At 50.4% G+C, this 15,705-nt stretch overlaps 1 protein-coding gene across 2 annotated transcripts in view; it reads left to right on the top strand.

Annotated features, from left to right (window-relative positions):
• NKAIN1 (sodium/potassium transporting ATPase interacting 1) overlaps window positions 1-15,705 on the top strand; it is a 58,380-nt gene that overhangs the window by 33,874 nt on the left and 8,801 nt on the right. The window lies entirely within an intron of this gene.

The following is a 15,705-nucleotide window of genomic DNA, read 5'->3' as shown; positions in this document are numbered from 1 at the left end:
GGCTGCCCACTCCAGAGTCTGCCAGTGTCCTGGCATCTGGGAGATGGGACTGGGGATGCCTCAGTAGTTCAGACGTGGGAACATGCGCAGAAATAGAGTAGGAATTGACAAGAAGATGGGAGTCCTGGGAGAGTGGGGCCTCAGGCATGGAGGATTCCGGGCCCTGTCCTCAGCTTGCCAAGAAAGGCCTCAGCATCTCTACCTGGTCTCCCACTTCCAGTCCATCCTCCTCCTGTAGCCAGACAGCACTGCACCAAGAGCACCCAGCTTCCATGTCTCTATGCTCAGACCTTCCCTGCCTCCAAGGAACCAACAGAATAAAGCCCAGGTTCTAAGGTCCAGCCCCGTCTCTTCCCCACCCTGCCACCCCTCATTTCATTCATCCAGAGCCACCCCAGGCCTCCAAGCTGTCCATACCCTCTCCATATCATGTGGCCAGCTTGTCCCAGTTTGCCCAGGACTTTTAGAACTTGTCCCTGAAAGTGCTGTGCTCTGAGAAACCCCATGGTCTCAGGCACACTGGGATGGTTGGTCACCCACAGCTCAGGGTCACCCACAGTCTCAGGCAGACTCGTGAGGACATGCTCATTTGTCCCCATCAGTTTTGACTTCGAATGTCTTTGTTTTCTTATAAAAATATTACTCCTTGGCCGGGCGCAGTGGCTCACGCCTGTAATCCCAGCACTTTGCGGGGCCGAGGCGGGGTGATCACCTGAGGTCAGAAATTCAAGACTAGCCTAGCCAGCAGAGTGAAACCCCATCTCTACTGAAAACACAAAAATTAACCGGGCGTGGTGGTGGGTGCCTGTAATCCCAGCTACTCAGGAGGCTGAGGCAGGAGAATTGCTTGAACCCAGGAGGTAGAGGTTGCGGTGAGCCGAGATCGCGCCATTGCGCTCCAGCCTGGGCGACAGAGTGAGATTCCATCTGAAAAAAAAAAAAAAAATTACTCCTCGATGTAAAAACCTTGCAGAAATATATCTGGGTGAATCTCAAAGGCCCCCATAATTCCATTCCCTAGAGTTAACAAATTAACAATTTGATGATTCTTTATTTTGTTGTTATGCACAGAAACAGGGTTGTTCTACTCAAGTGGCTCTGCAGCTCCGTTTCACACGTGGCAGCTTGGCCCTCTTCCCACACTCCATCGTAATGGTTGCATTGTGTTCCATCGTGTGGAGGCACCGTCATTGACTGTGACCCCTTCTGAGGGACAGCCACAGTGTTTTCATTATTTTTTATTTATTTTATTTTATTTTTTACTTTTTTGAGATGGAATCTCACTCTGTCACCCAGGCTGGAGTGCAGTGGCGCAATCTCGGCTCACTGCAACCTCTGCCTCCCGGGTGCAAGCGATTCTCCTGCCTCAGCCTCCCGAGTAGCTGGGATTACAGGCAAGTGCCACCACGCCTGGCTAATTTTTGTATTTTTTGTAGATATGGGGTTTCACCATGTTGGCCAGGCTGGTCTCAAACTCCTGACCTCAGGAGTCCGCCTACCTTGCCTTCCCAAAGTGCGGGGATTACAGGTATGAGCCACCGTCCCCGGCCTTTTTTCTTTTTTCTATATATATATATTTTTTTAGATGGAATCTTACTCTGTCGCCAGGCTAGAGTGCAGTGGTGTGATCTTGGCTCACTGCAACCTCTGCCTCCTGGGTTCAAGTGATTCTCTTGCCTTAGCCTCCCATGTAGCTGGGACTACAGGCACACACCACCACGCCCAGCTAATTTTTATATTTTTAGTAGAGATGGGGTTTCACCATGTTGGCCAGGATGGTCTTCATCTCTTGACCTTGTGATCCACCCACTTTGGCCTCCCAAAGTGCTGGGATTACAGGGGTAAGCCATTGTGCCCAGCCTGATTTTTTTTTTTTTTTTTTTTTTGATGGAGTCTCGCTCTGTTGCCCAGGCTGGAGTGCAGTGCCACAATCTTGGCTCACTGCAAGCTCCACCTCCCAGGTTCACACCATCCTCCTGCCTCAGCCTCCCAAGTAGTTGGGACTACAGGTACCCGCCACCACACCTGGCTAATTTTTTGTATTTTTAGTAGAGACAGGGTTTCACTGTGTTGGCCAGGATGGTCTCGATCTCCTGACCTCATGATCTGCCCGTCTGGGCCTCCCAAAGTGCTGGGATTACAGGCGTGAGCCACCCTGCCTGGTCCCTGGCCTGACTTTTTTTTTAGACTTCCCCTTGGTAGCACCCTGGGCCACTTGGCCCCAGATTTATGCAAATTAATGTAGATATATGCTAATTAGATCACTGCCAGGCACTTTGTTCTAATGGAACTGCCAGCTCAGAGGTGTACTGGGTTGGATCTACCCAGAAGGGGCTCTACCCAGTAGAGCCCCCCAGCTGGGGAAGGGGTGGGGATGGGTCAACGGTCACTGAGATGAGGGGATGGGGTTACCATGGAGACAGAGGCCAGGCCCCTGCTGCTGCCTCCTGACAAGACCAGGGCTAGCCCAATCAGTCGCATACTGGGCCTCCCTAGCAGCTCCAAGCTGTCTCTGAGGGCTAATGATGCAGAAGGTGAGCAGATGCTCCCTGGCTCCCCAGGCCCAGTGGAGGTAGAGGACTGGGTCACAGCAGGAGGGCGTGCAGACAGGCAGATGGCAGTCAGGGGATTGGGGGTCCAGGACCTGTCCCGAGGAGGAGGAAGATTACCCCTCCAGGGTGGAAGGCACCTCCAGCAGTGCCATAAGGGGTGAGATTCCCAAATGCTGAGATGTGCAAACAGGCTAGGCAGCCAAATCTCAAAGAGCGCCACGGTAAGAAGTGGTAGAAAAGAGGAAGGGCTTGGACCCAGACTGGTTGGAGTCAGCTCTTCTGCATCCCCTTAGGCAAGACTGCCACTGCTCTGGGCCTCTGTTTCTTCATTTTAAAAAAGGGGTAGGATTAAAAGGTGTGACATGAGCATGAGGTTTATAGACAGTGAATGTTCCATAAAGTATCCTAAGGTAGACCCCTTGAGAGAGGTTGCTGATATTCTGGGAGATTCGGTTTGTTTTGTGTCCTAATGGGACAGATGTGGCTGGTGTCCGCTCTGAGGAGGGAAAGGGCAGGACTGTCATCCCCAGGAGGACAGGAACTGGGTGCACTGTATTCACCATTGTGTTCTCAGGATTTAGCACACAAGAGGCACTCAAACTCCTGACCTCGTGATCCACCTGCCTCAGCCTTCCAAATTGCTGGGATTACAGGCGTGAGCCACCGCGACCGGCCTGGCCAAGATGCCGAAACCCCGTTAGCCGGGCACGGTGTCGGCCACCTGTAATCCCAGCTACTCGGGAGGCTGAGGCAGAGAATTGCTTGAACCAGGGAGGTGGAGGTTGCAGTGAGCTGAGATCGCACCATTGCACTCCAGCCTGGGTCACAGAGCGAGACTCTGTCAAAAAAAAAAAAAAAAAAGGCACTCGAGAAATGTTTATAAGACGAATACATGTTATGTACTCAGAATACTGTCTAGATCAAATAGGAGATAAATAAATGTGGCTGGGTGCAGTGGCTCACACCTGTAATCCCAACATCTTGAGAGGCCAAAGCAGGGGAGGATCACTTGAACTCAGGAGTTCGAGACCAGCCTGGGCAACATAGTGAGACCCTTGTCTCTACAAAAAAGTTTTAAAAATAGCTAAGTGTGGGTGGCAGATGCCTGTAGTCCCAACTACTCAGGAGGCTGAGGCGGGAAGATCCCTTGAGCCCAGGAGGCTGAGGCTGCAGTGGGCCCTGATCTTGCCACTGCACTCCCGCATGAACAACAGCAAAACCCTGTCTCAACAAAGAAAAAAAAAGAGAGAGAGAGAGAGAGAGAGAGAGAGAAGGAGACTTCTGGTCCAACTTTGTTGTAAGAAATTCCAGAACTACCATAGAAGTGCATATAGTTAAGATTCAAAGTCTCCCCATCTCCCCACTCCCTAGAAATAACGTCTCATAACTGTTTATTGGGTCTCTCCCTGGCTCTTGGTTCTGCGTTTACAGTCCCACGTGTTTGGTGCCTTTGGGGGAGGTGTTTACACGAATGGCATCATGTTGCTCTGCAGCTTGCTTTTCTCACCCAACAGTGATGGCCTTGGCCAATTCCCAGTGGGATCCGGGCTGGGATAGAGAGGCAGAAAGGCTGCAAAAGCCCTGGAAGAAAGAGAAGAGAGAGGGGTGTGTGTGCGTGTGTGTGTGTTGGGGGATGAGGGAGGCATCTTCATAGGTCCCTAGGCACAGTGGAGAGGAACCTGTCAGAGATGCCCCCATCATCAGTTCATCAGCTCCCAGAGGACGGTGATCTCTGTCTCCAGATGAGCTGAGGCAGGATCCACGCCATCTTGTTCACTGCCATATGCCCAGGGCCCAGCACATAGTAGGTGCTCAAGAAATATTTGCTCAATGAATTGAGTCCCTACTGGGCCCATCTTCTTTGGCAGGGTCAAAGACCACTTGGTCTCTGTGACTGTTCCTTTTAATCTTATGTTGAGTTGAATCTCATTTCAACTCATGCTCAGATGGCAATGTCCCCAGATGGACCCCCAGAGATGGGGAGGTGGGGGCAGAGCTCAGGGAGAGAGAGGAGCCCCTCCCCTCAGGCACATCACTGCCCCCTCTGCTGTCGGTTTGCTCACCTACCTAATTAGGGGGTTGGGCCAGCAGATCTCAGGGGTCCTTCCAGCTCTGTTGTCTGCGACTTTCGTCCCACTCCCTCATTTCACGGATGAGGGATTGAGTCGAGTTTAATTTTGTCAGCTGCCTCAGAAATCCACTGGGAAAAGGGGGGCCTGAGGTTGAGGATGCAACAAAAGCTGTTGCCATATACTCAGCACCAACTGTGTGCCAGACACCTGGCTGGCTGCGAGCTTTATGGGCCCTGTCTGAATCCTCAGGACATTTCACTAATGAGAAAACTGGGGCTCAGAGAGGGGGATAACTTGCCCAATGTCACACAGTGAGTCGATGAGAACTAGGGCTGGAACTCAGGCCTCCATGTCCTTAAATGGAGAGCTTGTCCCTCAGTGGACTGAAGTCAGTGAGAGAGACAGAACCAGGCTGGAACAAAGCTTTCTCTAGAAACTTCAAGAGTCCATCCCTCATCTTTCCCCAGACAGGCTGACTTCTGTGTCTCAAGCCTATGGTGACATGGCTGGAATTTTGGCCAGGAAAGTAGTTGACTTGCAGAATTGGCTGGCAAGGGTTGAGTACGAGAGACTTCTGATGGGTTCAGTGGCCCTGAGCCTGGGCCCTACTCTACCTTCTCTCCCAGCCAGCTTCCTGGGGCTAGGGTGGGCCCATCTGCATTATTCAGCCCTTATTCCTCACCCCCCACCTCGTGTGGGCTCCTGGGGTTGGCGTCTAGACAGACAAGAGCATCCTACTGAGAACAGAGGCAGCCCTGACTCGGGGCTGAAGGTTCCCATGGCAACAGCATCCCCCTTCGGCTGGCAGCTACCCGATAAATAAATAATTAGGGGTGGGGGTGGGGAGCGAAGGGCAGGGGGAGGGGCAGCAGGGAGCCTCAGGGAGGCCCCACTCTGGAGAGCAGAGGGGCCAGTTAGGTTTGAAGTAAGCTGGAGGGCAGGGGGGTTGGCATGGCCAGGTGAGAGAAAGTGGATGGAAAAAAGTGGCCAGATATGAGAGATTTGGAAGATCCGAGAGCCAGGGCTTGAGGACAGGCTGCGGGGGTTGGGGGATGTGGAACAAATGGGGAGCATGAGGGAGACTGAAACCTAAAGTTTAGGTTCCTAGCTAAAGCAGCTGGACACCTCGTGGAGCCCAAAACACTGGACATGGACCAGGTTTGGGCATGTGGAGTTCACAGTCAGCTGTTCACTGAGTCACTGGTTAGAATACAGCTGGGGGCTGCACGCGAGCAGGTGGTCACCAGAGCTTGGGTGGGCGTGCATTTCCTGGGTAAGTGTGGCATGAAGAGGGTCGGGATGTAGCCCTGAGGCACTCTAATAGTTAGGGGCCTGGCTGCTCTAGAACGGGGTAGTAGCCGAGGAAAGTGGAGAATTTGGTTTTAGCACCTGGAGTGTGCCAAGCACTGCTCTCACCACTGAAAATACGGCAGTGAAGCACACAAGCAGAAATTCCTGCCCTCACAGAGCTTGCCATCCACTGCAGGAGACAGACCATAACTAAATAGTGTGTAAATAGTGTGTTTGCCAATGATAGGCACAGGCCAGCGTGATGGCGCATGTTTGCAGTCCTAGCTACTCAGGGGGCTGAGATGGGAGGATCACTTGAGCCAAGGAGTTCAAGGCTGCAGTGAGCCATGATCACACCACTGCATTCCAGCTGGGTGATGAAGCGAGAATCCCATCTCAAAAAAATAAAAATAAAAAGTAAAAAACCACCGGGGCGCAGTGGCTCACGCCTGTAATCCCAACACTTTGGGAGGCCAAGGTGGGCAGATCACTTGAGGTCAGGAGTTCGAGACCAGCTTGGCCAACATAGTGAAACCCCATCTTTACTAAAAATATAAAAATTAGTCAGGCTTGGTGGCAGGCACCTGTAATCCCAGCTACTCCAGAGGCGGAGGCAGGAAAATTGCTTGAACCCGAGAGGCAGAGGTTGCAGTGAGCCGAGGTCGCGCCACTGCACTCCAGCCTGGGCGACAAAGCTAGACTCCATCTCAGAAAAAAAAAAAAAAAAAAGGCCAGGCACGGTGGCTCATACCTGTAATCCCAGCACTTTGGGAGGCCGAAGCGGGCAGATCACGAGGTCAGGAGATCGAGACCATCCTGGCTAACATTATGAAACCCCATCTCTACTAAAAATACAAAAAATTAACTGGGCGTGGTGGTGGGCACCTGTAGTCCCAACTACTCAGGAGGCTGAGGCAGGAGAATAGCATGAACCTGGGAGGCGGAGCTTGCAGTAAGCCGGAGATTGTACCACTGCACTCCGGCCTGGGTGGCAGAGTGAGACTGTCTCAAAAAGAAAAAAAAAAAAAAAGTAAAAATCCAATCATAAGCACTGTGGAAAAAATTAAGGAAGGAGAGAGGTAGGGAGTTTTGTGGAAAAATATAATTTTAAATAATACTGACTCTTCTCGCAGCCCTATGCGGAAAATACTGTAAATCATACCCATTTTATTGATCAAAAAACAGGCACAGGTTGGTTAGTGCCATGACAAGAGTTGTATAATAACCAGCGCACCAGGATTCTGACCCAGGCTTTGCGCCTAACCGCTAGGTCATCCTGCCTCTGGGACAGTTCCATGGGGCAAAAGCCAGAGAAGAGTGCTGCTGGCAGGAGAGAGGGCAATTGAGGTCAGGTAAGATGAGGACTGAAATTCATCTGCTGAATTTATTATTTATTTATTTATTTATTTATTTATTTATTTATTTATTTATTTTTGAGACAGAGTCTCACTCTGTCACCCAGGCTGGAGTGCAGTGCTGCGATCTTGGCTCATTGCTACCTCCACCTCCCAGGTTCAAGTGATTCTCCTGCCTCAGCCTCCTGAGTAGCTGGGATTACAGGCTCCCACCACCAAGCCTGGCTAATTTTTGTATTTTTAGTAGAGACAGGGTTTCACCGTGTTGGCCAGGCTGGTCTCAAACTCCTGACCTCAAGTGATCCACCCACCTTGGCTTTCCAAAGTGCTGGGATTACAGGCACCCCGCCTTATCTGCTGAATTTAATAACAAGGAGGCCACCAGTGACCTCAGTAAGAACTCTTTCAGTGGCCAAGCAGAAAGTCACTCTGGCAGATTGAGTGGCAGGGAAGGTCATGGAGACCTTTTAGGTAGTTTTGGATGTGAGAGTTTTGAGATAGATAAGGCTGATGTCAGCTGGAATGTGGTAAGGAGCTTTTTTCTTTTTTCCTTTTTGAGACAGGTGGACTATCACAGCTCACTCTAGCCTCAGCCTACTGGGCTCAAGCGATCCTCCCACCTCAGCCTGTCAAGTAGCTGGGACCACAGATGTGCACCACCACACCCGGCTGATTTTTTGTATTTTTTTAATAGAGGTGGGGCTTTTGCCATGTTGCCCAGTCTCAAACTCCTGAGCTCAAGCAGTCTACCCCCCTGGGCCTCCCAAAGTGCTGGGATTACAGGCGTGAGCTATTATACCCAGACACTATTTTTTTTTAATGGGAGAGGCTTTGAGCTTGTTTAAGAGCCAGAGAGAAGGATCTGGGGAGAGGGAGAAGCTATGTTTACAAGAGAGAAGGGACTGTGGATGGTGTGGGCTCCTGAGAAGACAAGAAGAGCTGGATCCAGAGTGCAGGTGCTCAGGCCGGGTGCCGTGGCAGGGCAGGGCAAGGCAAAGCGGAAAGAAAGAAAGGCCACGTGCAGTGGCTCATGTCTGTAATCCCAGCACTTTGGGAGGCTGAGGCAGGTGGATTACCTGAGGTCAGGAGTTCAAGACCAGCCTGGCCAACATGACGAAACCCCATCTCTACTTTAAAATACAAAAAATTAAGCCGAGCATGGTGGTGGGTGCCTGTAATTACAGCTACTGGAAAGGCTGAAGCAGGAGAATAGCTTGAACCCAGGAGGTGGAGGTTGCAAGTTGGCCTAGATCGCACCACTGCACTCCAGCCTGGGCGACAGAGAGAGAAAGAAAAGAAAAGAGCTGGGCGGCGCGGTGGCTCACACCTGTAATCCCAGCACTTTGGGAGGCTGAGGCGGGCAGCTCATGAGGTCAGGAGTTCGAGACAAGCCTTGACTAACATGGTGAAACCCCATCTCTACTAAAAATACAAGAGTTAGCCAGGCATGGTGGCAGGCGCCTGTAATCCCAACTACTTGGGAGGCTAAGGCAGGAGAATCACTTGAACCTGAGAGGCAGGGGTTGTGGTGAGCTGAGATTGCACCACTGCACCCCAGCCTGGGTGACAGAATGGGACTCTGACTCAAAAAATAAAAGAGAGAGAGAGAGAGAAAAGGAAGGAAAAGGAAAGGAAAGGAAAAAAGAAAAGAAAGGAAAGGAAAAGAAAAGAAAACAAAAGAAAAGAAAAAAGAAAGAAAAGAAAGCAGGCCAGGTGCAGGGACTCAGGCCTATAATCCCAGCACTTTGGGAGGCCGAGGCGGGCAGATCACCTGAGGTCGGGAGTTTGAGACCAGCCTGACCAATGTGGAGAAACCCTGTCTCTACTAAAAATACAAGAATTAGGCTGGGCGCGGTGGCTCAAGCCTATAATCCCAGCACTTTGGGAGGCCGAGACAGGTGGATCATGAGGTCAGGAGATCAAGACCATCCTGGCTAACACGGTGAAACCCCGTCTCTACTTAAAAAAATACAAAAAACTAGCCGGGTGAGATGGCGGGCGCCTGTAGTCCCAGCTACTCGGGAGGCTGAGGCAGGAGAATGGCCTAAACCCGGGAGGCGGAGCTTGCAGTGAGCTGAGATCTGGCCACTGCACTCCAGCCTGGGCCACAGAGCGAGACTCCGTCTCAAAAAAAAAAAAAAAAAAATATATATATATATATATATATATGTGTGTGTGTATATATATATATATATGAATTAGCAGAGCATGGTGGCACGCACTTGTAATCCCAGCTACTTGGGAGGCTGAGGCAGGAGAATCGCTTGAACCCAGGAGGTGGAGGTTGCAGTGAGCCGAGATTGCGCCATTGCACTCCAGCATGGGTGACAAGAGCGAAACTCCATCAAAAAAAAAAAAAAAAGAAAGAAGGAAGGAAGGAGGCACAGTGGGAGGGAGGGAGAGAGGGAGGGAAGGAAGGAAGGGAAGAAAGAAAGAGAAAAAGAAAGAGAAAGAAAAGAAAGAATGAAGGAAAGAAAAAGGGAAGGGAAGGGAAAGAAAAGAAAAAAGAGCTGGGTTGGGGAGAACAGAGATCAAAGGCAGAGAGGACTGATGGGCAGGAACGTGGGGCTTGCTCTGTGAGCACTGGCAGGTGAAGACAGGGATGTGAGGCCTGGGTGACACGTTCTCATCTGACACTCTGGTACTACAGTCAGGGGGCTTTTTCTGTGTGGCTGGGATGAGATTTGTATTTTAGAAAAAGTAACTGAGTGGGGTGGTGGCCAGCCTTCCCCGGCAGGAGATCAGGGAGAAGTCTGTATCCACTGCCCCCAGGAACGTTCACCCCAGCTCACTTAGGAGAGGGATTCAAGAAGCTATCTTGGCTTGGCTTGCAGCTGACCAGGTAAAAATCTCTCCAAAGTCAATTTTTCCCCCAGCGCACATGCATTTGCAATTTTTGCAAAGGAGTAGATTGCTGTTGCATCTGCACAGTTCCTCCCTTCTAAGTAACAAAGACACAGCAAAGCCAGTTACGATCTACAATCACTGCAGCCCTCAGATTAGTGTTTGGGAGCTGATGCAGCCAGGTGGGAAAGGTATTCCTCTTATTTTGTTCCTATAATTATTTGTTAATTAGCTGCAGGTAACTGCTACACACAAGCAGAAGTTCCGGAATATTTGACTTGGTTTTCTTTTCTTTTCTTTTTTCTTTTTTTTTTGAGACCGAATTTTGCACTGTCACCTGGGCTAGGGGGCAAGGGTGCGATCTCGGCTCACTGCAACCTCCACCTCCCAGGTTCAAGTAATTCTCCTGCTTCAGCCTCCTGAGTAGCTGGGACTACAGGCACCTGCCCCCATATCCAGCTAATTTTTGTATTTTTAGTAGAGGCAGAGTTTCACCATGTTGGCCAGGCTGGTCTCAAACTCCTGACCTTGTAATCCACCCACCTTGGCCTCCCAAAGTGCTGGTATTACAAGTGTGAGCTACCGCGCCGGCCTTGACTTGGTTTTCTAATAATAAATAATAACTTTAAGATTGTTTATAAGACACTGAATCTCATTTTTTTTTTTAATAGAGATGGGATCTCACTATGTTGCCAAGGCTGGTCCAAAACTCCTGGCCTCAAGCCATCCTCTGGCCTTGGCCTCCCAAAGTGTTGAGATTACAGGTGTGAGTGACTATACCCAGGTTACATCTAAATTTTTTAAAATATATATTTAGGCCAGGCATGGTGGCTCATGCCTGTAATCCCAGCAGTTTGGGAGGCCAAGGTGGGTGGATTACATGAGCCCAGGAGAGTACGAGACTAGGCTGGGCAACAGGGCGAGACCCTGTTCTCTACAAAAAAATACAAAAATCAACTGGGGCCGGGCGCAGTGGCTCACGGCTGTAATTCCAGCACTTTAGAAGGCTGAAGCAGGCGAATCACGAGGTCAGGAGATCGAGACCATCCTGACTAACAGAGTGAAACCACCGCCTGTACTAAAAATACAAAAAAGTAGCCGGGCGTGGTGGCGGGCGCATGTAATCCCAGCTACTGGGGAGGCTGAGGCAGGAGAATGGCCTGAACCCAGGCTGCGGAGCTTGCAGTGAGCCCAGATCGCGCCACTGCATTCCATCCTGGGCGACAGGGCGAGACTCCGTCTCAAAAAAAAAAAAAAAAAATCAACTGGGTATGGTGGGATGCACCTGTAGTCCCAGCTACTTGGGAGGCTAAGGCAGGAGAATGGCGTGAACCCAGGAAGCAGAGCTTGCAGTGAGCTGATATCATGCCACTGCACTCCAGCCTGGGCGACAGAGCGAGATTCCATCTAAAAAAAAAAAAAAAAAAAAAAGATTTGTTTAAATCTGCACTCACCATCGGAGGAAGAGACGGCCTTTTTCAGGCCTGGGTCATAGCCCTGACTCCCCAGTTTGTACTGATTTCCTGTCCCCCTCCTCTACTAAGTGGGTCCTGAATTTCAAAGGGGCAGGGACCACAACTTCTTCACTCCTACATCCGGGAGTTAGCACGAAGCCTGACATAGACTAAACGTTCTGTGAATAAATAAGTGATGAACGCTGGCTGGGTAAGGGTATGTCAGATGTCGGATGGATGGATAAATGGGTCTGGCTGGTTATAGATAAATGAGTGAATGATTGCTGGGCGTGAGGATGAAGGAAGGCCAGAGCCATGCTGAGAGTGGGAAGAACAGCCTCTACTCCACGTCAAGTGGAGAGAGCAGTCCCTGTGGGCCAGTCAGGGAGGCCTTCCTACCAAAAGAAGGAACTGAGCTACACTGTGAAAACTAAGGAGGACTTGGATAAAGGCAAAGGGATGCCCAACACAGTGGCTTATGTCTGTAATCCCACATTTTGGGAGGCCAAGGCAGGAAGATCACTTGAGGCCAGGAGTTCAAGACTACCCTGGGCAACATGGCGAGACCCAATCTCTACAAAATATTTTAAAATGACCCAGATGCAGTGGCACCTGCCTGTAGTCCCAGCTACTGAGGAGGCTGAGGCAGGAGGATGCCTTGAGCCCAGAAAATTGAGGTTGCAGTGGGCTGTGATCACCACATTGCACCCCAACCTGGGCAAAAGTGCAAGATTCTTTCTCAAAATAAAATATAAAATAAAAAATAAGGCAAAGACAAATGAAGGTAGGACTTCAACTGTTGTTACAGCCTCTTGGGGGCAGGAGCTGATAGGAAATACAGGATTGAGCCAGATCCTAGTGGGCCCTCAGTGCCAAACTAAGAAGCTTAGACTGTTAAGCCTTCTATTAATTAGCTGCTATGTATCAAGTCTAATTGTCTGTTAGTTTATGTGGTATCTCTATATCCCCACAACAACTTCGCAAGAAAGGGATTATCTTCTCCATTTATAGTTGAAGAAATAGATTCAGAGAGGGAAAGTGACTTGCTCTAAGTCACACAGCAGAGCCGGAATTTGAATCTGAGTTTAAGTGACTACAAATCTGCTACTGCTTTAAAAAACAAAACAAAACAAAACTATCCCTCTCTGTTTTCTATCAATAAGGTCACAGAGAACAGAGAGGTTTTGAGTAGGTGCCAGTTTGGGTGGAGATTATATCATGTTTTAGGTGGACTTTTTTTTTTCCTTTTTTTTGAGACAGAGTCTCACTCTGTCACCCAGGCTGGAGTACAGTGGCGCAATCTCAGCTCACTGCAGCCTCTGCCTCCCAGGTTCAAGCAATTCTCCTCCCCTAGCCTCCATGCCCAGCTAACTTTCGTATTTTCAGTAGAGATGGAGTTTCACCATGTTGGCGAGGCTGGCCTCAAACTCCTGACCTCAAGTGATCTGCCCACCTTGGCCTCCCAAAGTGCTGGGATTACAGGCGTGAGTCACCATGCCCAGCCTTAGGTGGACGTATTTGGCAGGGTGACTCAGCTGCACCGTGAGCCTGGATAGCTCTGTCACAGCCTCCTCCTCCGTCCTCTGACGGAGACCTTCTCCCTTAGGGCCAGGTAACAACTGAGTCAAGAACATCGAGCTGGACCCCAGACCACCAAGGCTCCCAAGGCCAGGCAGAGTCAGGGTGGAAAGAGGAAGAGTGGACTGAAGGAAGACTGGCATAGGAACAGCAGACAGAGACCGTGACCATGACAGAGGCCCCTGAACAAGCTTGGGGAGTTTCTCCCCCAGGGCCAGCAGACGATGGAAGTCAAGGCTGGAAGGGCCCTTGGAGATTACCTAGTCCAGTGACTTCCATGCATGGAAGAGGAGCCCCAAACCCAGCGGGGAGTGGGCTGCCTAAAGTCACCCAGGAGTCAGAGGCAGACTTCCCACCACAATTTACACTTCTTGACTCCCTTACCCATGCCAAGATGGGAAAGGTGGTGCCAAGATAGGACAGGTGGCTGAGAAAGGCCTGTTCTGCCACCAACCTGCTGTGTGACCTTGGACAAGTCACTTCCCCTCTCTGAACCTCATCTTCCCTTTCCTCAAAATGAAATAATGATTCCAGCTCTGCCGCTCTGCCAAGGAGCATCCAGTGAGAGATGAGCTTTACAATCTGCAGATCCCTGGGAGGGGAGTCACCATCAAGAGGCAGGCTGGTGCCAGGTGGGTAAATGCCAAGGTTGGGCCTGGCACCACCAGGCTTCCCTCACCACCTTGCCCAAGCCTGCAGCTTCCTGGGTCTCTGCCCAAGCCTTGCCATCTGTGTGATAGCATCAGCTCCACCTCCTCCTGCCTCCCTGCCTGGAAAAAGGCTTCTTATATCTTTTCATTTTATCTGAATCTTCCCGCCCCCTCCCCAGCCAGACCCTCTTCTCTCCTCTTCTGTTGTAGTTAGGACTCTTCGTTGCAAATGACAAAAATTGGTAGGACAAGGAGAGAGAACCAGCTTTAGGCATGGCTGTATTCAGAGGCCTGAAAGATGGCACAGGACATTCCCTTGTGTGTGTTCAGTCTTCCTCCCACACACACTCTCTCTGTACCTTAGCTATGGCTTTGTCCTCAGGCAGGCCATCCACCTGAGGTGGCCAAGGCAGCCACCAACAGCTCCAAGCTCACACCACACCCATTCAGGTATCCTGGCAGGAGAGCAGCTCTTCCCGATTGTTCTAGCAAATATCCAGGGTGATTCTCAGGGGCAGAGCACAAGGTGAGCGCTTATCCCTAAATTCATCATTGTCGTTGATTATTTGGCTAGACTTGGCTCACCTGCCCACCCCAGAAACTAGAAATGAGTCAGCTCCGCTCAAGCCATGTGGACAGAATGGTAGGAGATGGTTCTTTAAAGCAAAATTTGGCTGGGCCTGGTGGCTCACGCCTATAATCCCAGCACTTTGAGAGGCTGAGGTGGGTGGATCATTTGAGGTCAGGAGTTCGAGACCAGCCTGGCCAACATGGTGAAACTCTACCGCTACTAAAAATACAAAAATTAGCTGAGTATGGGGGCAGGTGCCTGTGGTCCCCAGCTACTCAGGAGGCTGAGGCAGGAGAATTGCTTGAACCCATGAGGCGGAGGTTGCAGTGAGCTGAGATAGCCCCATTGCATTGCAGCCTGGGTGACAGAGCAAGACTCTGTTTAAAAATAATGATAATAAATATTTAGAAATAAAAAATAAACAACCATTTTATTTAGTTCATGATTCGGTGGGTCAGCTGGGAGATTATTCTGGTCTGGGCTATGTGTCTCTGGTCAGCTAGTAATCCAGGGTGATCTAGCATGGCCTTGCTCACATGGCTGATGGCTGATGGGCTGTCAGCTGGGGTGCCTTCGCTCTCCTCCCCGTGGCCTCTCATCCTCCAGCAGGTCAGCTGGGGCTTGTTCACTAGGGGGTCTTGTTACAACTGAAGCAAGTGGGCAAGCTCCAAAGCACACCTATTTTTTTCTTTTCTTTTCTTTTTTTTTTTTTTTTTTTTGAGACAGGGTCTCACTGTGTCGCCCAGGCTGGAGTGCAGTGACATGATCTTGGCTCACTGCAACCTCTGCCTTCTGGGCTCAAGCAATTCTCTCACCTAAGCCTCCTGAGTAGCTGGGACTACAGGCGCACACCACCACACCTGGCAATGGTTTGTATTTTTTGTCAAGATGGGGTTTCACCATGATGCCCAGACTGGACACATGCATTTTTCAAGCCTTTTTCAAACACGTTTGCATCGTGTTTGACAAAGTCCCTTTAGGCAAAGCAAGTCACGTGGCCAAGCACAGCATTAGTGTAGAAGGGCACTACAGAAGAGCATGGAAACAGGAAGAGGAGGATTTGAGGCCCATTTTGCAATCTATTCCAACTCCCTCAGGGAAGGGGAGTGAAAAGCATTCTCTTCTCTGTAGCCCATGGATGTCATGGGCCAGGGCAAGCTCCAGATAGGGATCCTTGGAAGAGGTAACTGTGGCTCCAGGACTTCCCTGCCCTCCAAGGCTTGGAGTGACAGTCTGGACTCTGACCCCACCATCTTCCCCACATGGAGTAGATACAGGAGCTTGAGCTGCTAGAGGGAAGGGCCTCTTGGTGGGGAGGAAGGTGTTCTGTATCCTGGCT

Source organism: Rhinopithecus roxellana, chromosome 12, assembly GCF_007565055.1.
Source record: "Rhinopithecus roxellana isolate Shanxi Qingling chromosome 12, ASM756505v1, whole genome shotgun sequence".
NCBI lineage: Eukaryota > Metazoa > Chordata > Mammalia > Primates > Cercopithecidae > Rhinopithecus > Rhinopithecus roxellana.
Note: the sequence above shows the minus strand (reverse complement) of the source record. Positions and strands in the feature narration are given on the sequence as shown.